At 36.6% G+C, this 13368-nt stretch overlaps 1 protein-coding gene across 4 annotated transcripts in view; it reads left to right on the forward strand.

The window, feature by feature from the left end:
- LOC123590305 (coiled-coil domain-containing protein 7-like) overlaps nt 1-13368 on the forward strand; it is a 135103-nt gene that overhangs the window by 11520 nt on the left and 110215 nt on the right. The window lies entirely within an intron of this gene.

Consider the following 13368-nt stretch of genomic DNA (forward strand, 5'->3'; position numbering starts at 1 on the left):
ACAGATGAAAATATAGTATTAATAGTATTTTTATTTTAGTGTTTTTAATAAGGTAAATTATATTACAAAGGCAATATGTCATAATTAATGAAAATTTTAAAAAAGACATGCATGAAGAAAACAAAAATTTGTTGTGGCCTGTTTACATAAGGATTTTTATGCTGAATTAGTTTTCTTCTATTCTTAGTTTATTGAGGTTTTTTTTTTTTTTTAACCATCAAGGAGTTGAATTTTATCAAAACCTTTTCTTGAATCTATTGAGATGATCATGTGGTTCTTGTCCTTCATTTGTTTATGTGGTGTATTACATTGTTTCATGTTATTACAAATAGTGAGCCAGGCTTATGTTCCAGACATAAATCCTACTTGGTTTTACCTTTTAATTTGCTTTTGAATTCTGTTTGCTAGTATTTTGTTTAAGATTTTTGCATCATTATTAATCAGGGATATTGGTCTGTAGTTTTCTTGTGTCTTTGTCTCGTTTTGATATCAGGATAATGCAGGCCTCATGGAATAGGTTTGGAGAATTCCTCCTTTTTGATTCTTTGGGAGAGTTTGAGAAGGGTTGGTGTTTAAAAAATTTTTTTTTTCAACGTTTATTTATTTTTGGGACAGAGAGAGACACAGCATGAACGGGGGAAGGGCAGAGAGAGAGGGAGACACAGAATTGGAAACAGGCTCCAGGCTCTGAGCAATCAGCCCAGAGCCCGACGCGGGGCTCGAACTCACGGACCGCGAGATCGTGACCTGGCTGAAGTCGGACGCTTAACCGACTGTGCCACCCAGGCGCCCCGGGTTGGTGTTTTAAATGATAGAATGCCCCAAGTGAAGCCGTCTCGTTCTGGATTTTTCTTTGTTGGGAGGTTTTTGATTACTGCTTCAGTTTCCTCACTAGTTATAGATCTGTTCAGATTTTTAAATTTTTTCATGGTTTGGCCTCAGTAGGTTATATGTTTCTAGGAATTTATCCATTTCTTCTAGGTTATCCAATATTTTGGCATATAATTGTGTATAGTAGTCTTTTATGATCTTTTGTCTTTGAGCAAAGTGGACATCATTGTAATATATCCTCTTTCATTTCTAATTTTAATTATTTGAATATTCTCTTTTTTTCATAGTTAATCTAGCTAAAGCTTGTTACTTTTGTTAATCTTTTTTTTTTTTTTTAAGTTTATTTATTTTGAGAGAGAGGGAGAGAGACAGACAGACAATGTGAGCAGAGGAGGGGCAGAGAGAGAAACCCAAGCAGGCTCCACATTGTCAGGCAGAGGCTGATGTGCTTGAATTCACGAACTATGAGATCATGACCTAAGCTGAAATCAAGAATCAGAGGCTTAACTGACTGAGCCACCCAGGCATCCCCTTGTTAATCTTTTTAAAAACAACTCTTGGTATCATTTTTGTTTTCTATCTCTATTTCATTTGTCTCTGCTCTAATATTTATTATTTCCTTTCTTTTGCAAACTCTGGCTTTAAACAAATTTTTTTTTTGTTCCTTTAGATAAAAGATTATTTTTTGTGATCTTTTTATTTATTTAATTTATTTTTTGAATATTTATTTATTTTTGAGAGAGAGACAGAGAGAAGGGAATAGAGAATCCCAAGCAGTCTCAGCACTGTTAGTGCAAAGTCTGATGTAGGGCTTCACCTCAGGAACCATGAAATCATGACCTAAGCTGAAATCAAAAGTTGGATGCTTAACCAACTGAACAACCCAAGTGTCTCAGTTTGTGATCTTTTTAAATATAAACACTTACCACCATAAACTTTTAGTACTGATTTTTGCCAAATCTCATAGTTTTGGTATTTTTTGTTTTGTTTTCATTTATCTTCAGATATTTTCTAAATTCCATTATGATTTTTTCTTTGATCCATGGATTGTTCAAGAGCATGTTGTTTAATTTTCACATATTTGTGGATTTTTTTGTTTTCTTTCTACTATTGATTTCTAATTTTATACCATTGTGTTTAAAAAGATGCTTTGTGTGATTGATTTTGATCTTAAAATTTGTTAAAACTTGTTTTGTGTCCTTAACATGTAGTCTGTCTTGGAGAATGTTCCATGAGTGCTTGAGAATAACATGTATTTTGCTGTCGTTAGGTGGAGTGTTCTGTATATGTTTGTTATGTATATCTATTTTACAGTATTGTTTAGTCCTTCATTTCTTAAAAATTTTTTTTATGTTTATTCATTTTTGAAAGACAGAGAGAGACAGAGCACAAGCAGGGGTGGGGCGGAGAGAGAGAGGGACACAGAATCTGAAGCAGGCTCCAGGCTCTGAGCTATCAGCACAGAGCCTGACACGGAGCTTGAACTCACGAACCACGAGATCATGACCTGAGCTGAAGTCAGATGCTCAACCAACTGAGCCACCCAGGCGCCTCTAGTCCTTCATTTCTTATTGATATTTTGTCTGATTGTTCTTGCCATAACTGAAAGTGGGGATATTGAAATGCCCTAATATTATTGTGTTGCTGTCTGTTTCTCCCTTTAGTTCTGTTATTGTTTGCTTCACATATTTGGGTGCTTTAATATTAGGTGCATATATATTTATAATTGTTATATATTTCTAGTGAACTGGCCCTTTTATCATTATATATATCTTTCTTTTTTCTTTATTTTTTGACAGTTTTGTCTTAATCTCTATTTTGTCTAAGAATGGCCACCCTTGCTCTCTTTAAGTTCCTGTTTCTATGGAATATCTTCTTCTGGCCTTTTACTTTGAGCCTGTGTGAGTTCTAAGATTTAAAGACAGCCTCTTAGGGGCAGCATATAGTACTTGTAGGAGATGCTTACTATTGCCATTTTGTTATGCTTTCTGTTTGGTAGCTTTTGGTTCCTCTTTTTCTCTCTTGGTATCTTCTTTTGTGTTTTGTTGATTTTTTTGTAGTGATGTATTTTGATTCCCTTCTTGTTTCCCCTTGTTTATATTCTATAGTTATTTACTTTGTGGTTACCATTGCAATTATATAAAACTTCTTAAAGTTACAACAATCTATTTTAGACGGATAACAACTTCAATTACATATAAAAACTCTACTATTTACATCCCTGCCTCTCCTACTTTATGTTATTCATGACATAAATTACCTCTTTTTACATTGTATGCCCATTAACTTAAGTTTATAATTAGTTTTCATCTTAAAAAATTCTGTACCAAATTTATAAGTGATTTATTTGCCTGCTTAAGAATACTACAGGATATTTGTTGATACGTTTATATTTGTAAGGGAATTTTATATTTTTGTATGGTTTTGTGTTGATGTTTATTGTTATTTCTCTTCAACTTTTAGGACTCCTTCAGGGTTTCTTATAAGGAAGGTCTAGTGGTAATGAATTCTTTTCAGCAGTTCTTTTTATCTGGGAAAGTCCTGATTTCTCCCTTATATTTGAAAAATAGTTTTGCAAGATATAGTATTTTTGTTTGGCAGTTTCCTTTCAGTGCTCCCTAATAGCCCATAATCTTAATGGTTAAAAATTTGCTGATGGTCTGGTATAAACTTTCTTATATGTAATGTGTTCTATTTTTCTTGCTGTTGACAAGATTCTATCTCTGTGACTTTTGACAGTTTAGTATGATGTATCTCAGTGTAGATTTCTTTTGATATTTTCCTAATTGGAGATCTTTAAGCTATTTGAATTTGTATGTCTATTTTCTTTTCAGATTTGGGAAATTTTTATCATTTCTTCAAATAAGTTCCATGCCTGTTTCTTTTTTCTTCCTTCTTCAGTTCCCATAATTCATATTTTGTACCATTCCATGGTATCCCATATGTCCTTTAGGCTCTCTTTATTTTTCTTCATTCTTTTCTTTTTTTTTTTCCTTTTCTGTCTTGATTATTTTGAAGATCTTGTCTTCTAGTTTTCCGATTCTTTCTTCTAATTGGTCAAGTCAGCTGTTGCATTCCTGTAATGGATTTTTCAATTCAATTATTGTATTCTTTAGTTCCAGAATTTCTGTGTGGTTTTTCTTCATAGTTTTTATTTTTTTTCTTGATATTCTCATGTTTATGTATGGTTTTTCTCATTTCCTTTGGTTGTCTTGTGCTCTCTTTTAGCTCATTAAGTATCTTCGTGATGACAGTTTTGAATTCTTCGTAATTCATACATTTCTGTTTCTTTACAGTTAGTTTCTGGAGGGGCACCTAGGTGGCTCAGTTGGTTGAGCATCTCACTTTGGCTTAGGTCATGATCTCACGGTCTGTGGGTTTGGGCCCCATGTAGGGCTCTGTGCTGACAGCTCAGAACCTGGAGCCTGCTTTGGATTCTCTGTCTCCCTCTCTCTTTGCCCCTCCCCCATTTGTGCTCTTTCTGTCTCTCAAAAATAAATAAAATTAAAAAAAAAAAGATTAGTTTGTGGAGATTTAATTTGTTTTTTTGAATGTGCCGTGGTTCCCTCTTTCTATGTCTTGTTACTTTTTGTTGTTAGAATTTTGGCATCTCTTCCAGACTTTGTGGTCTGATTTCCTATAGGGAAGACTTTCTCCATTCAGCCTGCCTAGATACTGGAGGCTTCTTAGGCCCTTTTTGGGTAGGCATTCCCTCTGGGTTTATGTGTGTAATTTTTGAGGCAGGTACTCCCAGTGGTGCTGTTATAAATTTCAGTAAGGAACTCCACCTAGTGTCTATTTTTGGTACTGCAATCTCTGGTGCTTCATGTACTCTGGTGAATGGTTGATGGTCTTAGTTCTCAGAGATTCTGGCACCCTATTGCTGTCAATACTTGGATAGAGGCAAGAGGGAAACTGGCCATTTGGGCAACCTCCTGGCTCCCAAATCAGAGTGTTGAATATGTGTTCTACTCCTTTCCATCCCCAAGGGGAAGACAAGAGTTGGGGATTTCTTCCCAATTGTGCTACAGTGTCAGGATAGGGAGAGGCTCTGGCAAGTTAATGTTGAGAGTATAAGTTTTTTTTTTTTAAGTGGTGTTTGATGTTGATGTGGTTGGTCTTGTCTTTGCCTAAGGTACAGGAAACGTTAAAGTTTAACTGGTTTATTGATTTCTCAGAGGCATTTGGTTTGTTTGATGTAAAATCCCTGTCTTTGTGGGGGAAGGAGGGTTTCAGGCTTCATATTCACTATCTTGCTGACAAAGTCTTATTTCTTTAATGAGGAATGATATTAAAAATGCCCAGTGATTCTGGAGTGTCTTTGCTTTTATGCTGTTTCAGCAGACAGAACTAGGAAATGTATACAGGTATGCACACATACCATATACATAGTTCACGTGCTCATATTTCTACATAAAAATAAAGTGCACATGTACATACACACACACACACACACACACACACACACACACACACACGGACACATTTAGAAATCTCAAAATCTCAGAGACACCTTTAATTCTAGTCTCTCACCTCAGGGCTTGTTCTTGCCTTCCTCAATTTCATATGTATACTCCTTCTTTCCATAGTGAGAATCCTAACTCTCAACATCAACACATTTAGTCTTTTGCTCAACCCTATAATACTTACAAGATTGTTTAAGGATTTATTGTTATATCACTATAAAAACAAATCTACTAAAGAGATTTCATGATTTCTTTTATACTATCTCCCTACCTCATCCCTTGGCAGTACTCTTTCCCAAGACTGAGTATAAGGTGTATGTTAAATTCTGTATTCATGAGTTACTTGGATTATTTCTTTTTTCTTTTTCCTTTACTAGTTTTACCTATTTGAAGGCAAAAACTCTTAACTCAAAAATATATGTATATACCCTCATGTTCATTGTAGCATTATTTACAACAGCTAAGATATAGAAGCAACCCAATGTATATCAATAGATGAATAGATAAAGAAGATGTGGTATCTATATGCAATGGGAGATTACTCAGCCATAAAAAGAATGAGACCTTGCCATTTGTGACAACATGAATGGACTTTGAGTGTTTTATGCTAAGTGAAATAAGTTAGAGAAAGACAAATGCCATATGATTTCACTTATATGTGGAATCTAGAGAACAAAACAAATCAACAAACAAAGAAAAAACAGAAACAGCCATAAATATGGAGAACAAACAGGTGGCTGCTAGAGATGATGGGAATAGACAAGAAGGAGTAAAGGGGAGTGGGAGTTTCCAGCTTTAAGTTATGTGATGAATAAGTCAGAGGGATGAAAGTTAAAGCATAGGAAATGGTACTGTAATCATGTTGTATGGTGACAGATGATAGCTACACTTGTGGTGAAAATAGCATAATATATAAAGTTGTCAAATCACTATGTTGTATGTCTGAAACTAATGTAACATGTGTCAATTATACTTCAATAAAAACAGAAATACTATGAGATGTTTTTCTGGAGAGAGAAAAATAATCCAGAGGAAAGGTCTGAGTAACAAGTAGAGCAACCTACATGATAAATGTAGTAAATGTTGAATAAGTGTATATATGTATATGCATGTAATATAAATATATATTAATAATCAAATCTTATGGATTAGAAAATATGATAGAATAAAAATGCATGATAATTATCACGTACATCAGGAGAGAACTTAGACTTGGAATTAATTGCAATTGAAATATAATCTAAGGTCCTTGTTTGGGAGAATAGTAATGACTTTAATAAGTTAGGTATTCCGATTAAAATTTCTTTTTAAAAAATATTATGTTATGTGTCGAATTTTTATCCTAGTAGAGGAAAATTGACAAAAAAAATCCAAAAGATTCTAAAAAAAGAGAGAAAAAATAATTAGAAAGTAGATAATGGAAATAAATCTAAATATGTCAGTAAATATATCAATTAAAGGAAAAAATTTGGTTAAAAGTGAATTTAAACTATATGTTTACTAGAAATATATTAAAGCATAAAAATACAGAAGGGTTGGGGCGCCTGGGTGGCTCAGTTGGTTAAGTGTCTGACTTCGGCTCAGGTCACGATCTTACAGTCTGTGAGTTTGAGCCCCGTGTTGGGCTCTGTGCTGACAGCTCAGAGCCTGGAGCCTGCTTCAGATGCTGTGTCTCCCTCTCTCTCTGCCCCTTCCCTACTCATGCTCTGTCTCTCTCTGTCTCAAGAATAAATAAAAACATTTAAAAAAAATTTAAAAAAAATACAGAAGGGTTGAAAGTGAAGAATTAAAGAACAGAATACTTAGGGAAAGGTTTAACCAAGGATATGAGATATCTGTACACTAAGAACTATAAGATATTGATGAAAAAAATTGAAGAAATAAATAAATGGGGATATATTTCGTGTTCATGGATTGGAAGAATAATATTGTTAAAATGTCCATGCTACTCCAAACAGCCTGCAGTTTCGGTGCAACCCATATTAAGATTCCAATGATATTTTTTCACAGAAATAGAAAAAAATCCTAAAATTTGTAAGAAGTGACAAAAGACCCCAAACAGCCAAAGCAATCTTGAGAATAAGAACAAAGCTGGAGGCATCAGTCTTCTATTTCGAACTATATTACAAAGCTATAGTTATCAAAATGGCATGGCATTGGCATAAAAGCACGTAGATTGATGGGAAAGAATAGAGAGCCCAGAAATAAACCCATACATATATGGTCAATTAATATATGACACAGGAGCCAGGAATATACAGTGGAGAAAGGATAGTCTCTTCAATAAATGGTCTTGGGAAAACTGGACCCTTGTCTTACACCATGCACAAATCAACTCAATATGGATTAAAGACTTGAATATAAGACTTAAAACAATAAAGCTCCCAGATGAAAACTTGGGATAAGCTCCTTGAAGTCAGTCAGTCTCGGCAATGATTCTTTTGCATGTGATATCAAAAACAAAGGTAACAAAGCAAAAGTAAACAAATAAGACTGTATCAAACTAAAAATCTTCTGCACAGTGAAGGAAACCATCAACAAAATGTAAAGACAACCTAAAAAATGGGTGAAAATGTTTGTAAAGCACATATCTGATAAGGTGTTAATATCCAAAGTATATATAGAACATCTATATATATTGGGGGGAAAACCCAAACAGTCCAATTAGAAAATGGGCAGGAGAACGTTTTTCCAAAGAAGACATTCAAATGGTCAATATGTACATGGAAAAGTGCTCAACATCACTAATCATTACGGTAATGTAAATCAAAACCACAGTAAGATATCACCTCATACTTGTTAGAATGACTATCATCAAAAAGACAAGCTAACAGGATTGGTAGTCAACATGGCAGAGAACTAGGAGGGCCTGAAGTTCCCTCGTCCCTCAACCACAGCAGTGTTGAGGCCCGAGGACTTGGAATTCCAAGAGTCTGGGTTGCAAAGTGACAGAGACATCTCTAGGGGCCCATTGGACAATGTGGCAGTTCATAGGTGTGTGATTGTGAATGGGAGAGACAAAAGGGTGGCATAGGCACAGAGGGGAGGGATCCCCTTCTGCGGAGAGACAAAAGGAAGAGAAAGAGAGGTTGTACAAGTGTAGGATTGTATTTGGACAAGAGAAAAACCATGGACCAGGGATTGGAAAAAATGGAGATAGTTCCAATTTCTAACTGTGGGACTTTCTCCAGACTGGGGCAAGCTGCCCTGTTCACACACCCGGGCGGGGGGGGGGGGCAGGGGAGCCAGCCCTGGGCTCAGTAACTAGCTCAGAGGTGCAGTCTGCAGTTGGAGAGTATAATCCCCTCCCTTGAGTGCTGTGGGGAGAAGGACAAGAGCCATTCCAAGGACAAGGACCCTGCTTGTGTCCGCCAGCCAGAGGCCCTTTATCAGCTAGGTGGAGTGGCTCTACCCTGGAACTAGAGCACACAGTACAGGATCCCTTAAGACATGGGGGTTCAAATCTCAGCTGAGCACCTAAGAGGCACCAGAGACTGTGGATCAGGACAAACCACCTTGCTTGTGCCAGTGCAGCATTGTGAGAAGCCAGATGCCCTTTGTGGGTGGGGTGGATGGCACTTTCCCTGAACCAGCGAGTGAGGAGTGGGATCCTTTAAGACATTGAGGTTTGAATCTCATCCGATGACCTGGGAGGTGCGGGAGACTGGAGTGAAAAAAACTGGCTTACTCGTGTCCCTGAAAGCACTGTGAAGATAGCCTAAACAAAGTGGCTTGGGACAACCCATCCAGGGAGGAGAGACTGGCATGTCACCATTTTTCTCCCCATCACCAATGATGTGGGGCTTCAGGGAAAGGACAAGGGGCCCACAGTGGAGGTATGATGTGCCTACACCAAACCATGCCCCTTGGTGCCTGGTAACTATGTATCTACCAGAGCAAGATTGATACTTACCAACCAGACAGCCCCTCCTCCAGACCAGCCCAGACACTGGTTCCAAGGCATCCAAGGCACCCAGCAGTTTTGCATTTTCTGATTTAATTCTTGGTCAGTTCTTGATACACACACACAAACACACACACACACACATATATATATATATGTATATATATATATATATATGCATATATATATACACACATATATACATATAAAAATACACACACATATATGTATGTATATATATGTGTGTGTGTATATATATTTATAAGTGTGTGTATGTATATATATGTGTGTATATATATGTGTGTGTGTGTGTGTGTGTGTATTTTTTACTGTTCTTTTTCTTTCTCTTATTTCTTCTCTAGTCTGGTTATTCTGGTTGTTGGTTTGTTTAGGCAGACATATTTATTCTCTTTTGTATCTCCTCCTTTATTTTCCTCTCTCTCTCTGGAGTAAGCCATATAGTTTCTCTGCCTGGTCAATTTTCTTTTTTTTTTTTCCCTGCACCTGTCATTTCTCTCTTTGTAAGGGATAAGGCTTCTTCCACCACCAGCTCCTCCTTTTTTTAGTTTTTTTTTTCCAGGATTACTTCAACGAACAAACCAAAGCACACCTGATGGAAGGTCCAAACCACCACTATGAGTAAGGAGATAAAGCAACCAGAGTCAAAACAACAGAGAGCACATAACACACTCCAAAAACATCTCCTGAAGGGTCAGGGCCTAGACAGCATATGACCCCTTTTTAATATAGTTGCTCACAGGTGCAGGACACAAAACAAGCTATTAAAACACATAAGGGAGAAAAAACTAGCCAAAATGATGAAACAGAAGCATTATTCTCAAAAGACATTCCAGGAAGAAATGACAGCTAAAGAATTGCTCAAAATAGATATAAACAATATATCTGAGCAAGAATTTAGAATAATACTTATAAGATTAATCACTGGGCTTGAGAAAAGCATAGAAGACAGTAGAGAATCTATTGCTGCAGAGATCAAGGAACTAAAAAATAGTCATGACAATTTAAAAAATGTTGTAAATGAGGTGCAAAATAAACTAGATGCAGTGACAAGATAGAAGAGGCGAGGCAGAGGGGAGAATAAGTGAAATAGAAGATAAAATTATGGAAAATGATGAAGTTGAGAAAAAGAGAGATAAAAAAATACTGGACCATGAGGGAAGAATTAAAGAACTAAGTGATTCAATGAAATGTAATAATATCCATATCATAGGAGTTCCAGAAGAAGAAGAAGAAGAGAGAGAGAAAGGGGCAGAAAGTTTACTTGAACAAATTATAGCTGAGAACTTCCCTAATCAGGGGAAGGAACAGACATCCAAATCCAGGAGGCACAGAGAACTCCCTTCAGATATAACAGGACTAGGTCTTCTCCATGGCATATCATAGTGAAACTGACAAAATACAAAGATAAAGAGAGAATTCTGAAAGCATGTAGGGACAAATGGGCCTTAACCTACAAGGGTAAATACATAAGGATAGTAGCAGACCTATCCACTGAAACTTTGCAGACCAGAAGGGAGTAGCAGGAAATATTCAATGTGCTGAATAGGAAAAGTATGCAGTCAAGAATCCTTTATACAGCAAGGCTGTCATTCAGAATAGAAGGAGAGATAATGGCTTTCCCAGACAGACAATAATTGAAGGAGTTTATCATCACTAAACCAGCCCTGCAAGAGTTCCTAGGGAGGACTCTGTGAGTGGAATTTTGTAAAGACTACAAAGGACCAGAGACACCACCACAAGCATGAAACCTAGAGATAACACAGTGGCACTAAACCCATATCTTTCAGTAATAACACTGAATGTAAATGGATTAAATGCTCTAATCAAAAGACATAGGGTATCTAGGGCACCTTGGTGGCTCAGTCAGTTAAGTGTTTACTTTGGTTCTGATCATGATCTCATGGGTTCATGAGTTTGAGCCCCACGTTGGGCTCTGTTCTGACAGCTCAGAGCCTAGAGCCTGCTTCAGATTCTGTCTCCCACTCTCTCTGTCCCTCCCCTGTTCACACACCAACACTCTGTTTCTCAAGAATAAATAAAGATTAAAAAAATTTAAAAAACAGGGTATCAGAATGGATAAAAATCCAAGATCCATCTACATGCTGTCTACAAGAGACCGATTTTAGACCTGAGGACACCTTCAGATTGAAAGCAAGGGGATGGAGAACAATCTATCATGCTACTGGAAGTCAAAAGAAAGCTGGAGTAGCCATATTTATATCAGACAAACTAGATTTTATTTTTTTATTTTATTTTTTTTTTAATTTTTTTTTCAACGTTTATTTATTTTTGGGACAGAGAGAGACAGAGCATGAACAGGGGAGGGGCAGAGAGAGAGGGAGACACAGAATCGGAAACAGGCTCCAGGCTCTGAGCCATCAGCCCAGAGCCCGACGCGGGGCTCGAACTCACGGACCGCAAGATCGTGACCTGGCTGAAGTCGGACGCTTAACTAACTGCGCCACCCAGGCGCCCAGACAAACTAGATTTTAAACTAAAGATTGTAACCAGAGATGAAGAAGGGCCTTATATCATAATTACGGGGTCTATCCATCAAAAAGAGTTAACAATTATAAATGTTTACGCACCCAATTTGGAGGAACCCAAGTATATAAATCAATCACAAACAATCTTATTGATAAGAATATGGTAATGGTAATTGCAGTTGACTTTAATACTCCACTTAAAGCAATAGACAGATCATTTAGGCAGAAAATCAATGAAGAAACAATGGCCCTGAATGATACACTGGACCAGATGGACTTGACAATATATTTAGGACTTTTCACCCAAAAGCAGCAGAATACACATTCTTCTCAAGTGCACATGGAACATTCTCCAAGATAGATCACATACTGGGTCACAAAACAAACCTCAGTAAATACAACAGAATTGAGATCATACCATGCATATTTTCAGATACAGTGCTATGAAATTTGAAAACCAGAAGAAAAGTTTGGAAAACCTCCAAATGCATGGAGGTTAAAAAACATCCTACTAAAGAATGAATGTGTCAAACAGGCAATTAAAGAAGAAATAAAAAAATATATAGAAGCAGATGAAAATGAAAATACAACAGTCCAAACCCTTTGGGATGCAACAAAGGCAGCCCTAAGAGGAAAATACATTGCAATCCAGCCTATCTCAAGAAACAAGAAAAATCCCAAATACAAAATCTGACAGCACACCTAAAGGAACTAGAAGCAGAGCGCAAAGAAACCCCAATGCCAGCAGAAGAAGATAAATGATAAATATCAGAGCAGAAATACACAATATAGAATCTAAAAAAACAGTAGAACAGATTGATGAATCCAAGAGCTGTTTTTTTTTTTGAAAAAATAAACAAAATTGATAACCCCCTAGCCAGCTTCTCAAATCATGAATGACAAAGGACAGATGACAACCAACAACACAGAAATACAAATAATTATCGGAATACTATGAAAAATTATATACCTATAAACTGGACAACCTGGAAGAAATGGACAAATTCCTAGACCCACACACACTACCGAAACTCAAACAGGAAGACAAAATTTGAACAGACCCTTAACCAGCAAAGAAATTGAATCAGTTATCAAAAATCTCCCAACAAATAAGAGCCCTGAGCCAGATGGCTTCCCGGAATTCTACCAGACATTTAAAGCAGAGTTAATACCTTTCCTTTTCAAGCTGTTCCAAAAAATAGAAATGGAAGGAAAGCTTCCAGACTCATTCTATGATTACCTTGATTCCCAAACCAGAGACTCCACTAAAAGGAGAATTACAGGCCAATATCCCTGACGAACATGGATGCAAAAATTCTCAACAAGATACTAGCAAATCGATTTCAACAGTATATTAAAAGAAGTATTCACCACAATCAAATGGGATTCATTCCTGGGCTGCAGGGCTGGTTCAATATTTGCAAATCAATCAATGTGATATATCGCATTAATAGAAGAAAGGATAAGAACCAAATGATCCTATCAATAGATGCAGAAAAAAATTTGACAAAATACAACATCCTTTCTTTATAAAAACCCTCAAAAAGTTGGGATAGAAGGAACATACCTTAACATCATAAAAGTCATGTATGAAAAGCCCACAGCTAATATCATCCTCAATGGGGAAAAACTGAGAGCTTTCTCCCAGAGATCAGGAACA

The sequence above is a fragment of the Leopardus geoffroyi genome, chromosome B4 (assembly GCF_018350155.1).
Source record: "Leopardus geoffroyi isolate Oge1 chromosome B4, O.geoffroyi_Oge1_pat1.0, whole genome shotgun sequence".
NCBI lineage: Eukaryota > Metazoa > Chordata > Mammalia > Carnivora > Felidae > Leopardus > Leopardus geoffroyi.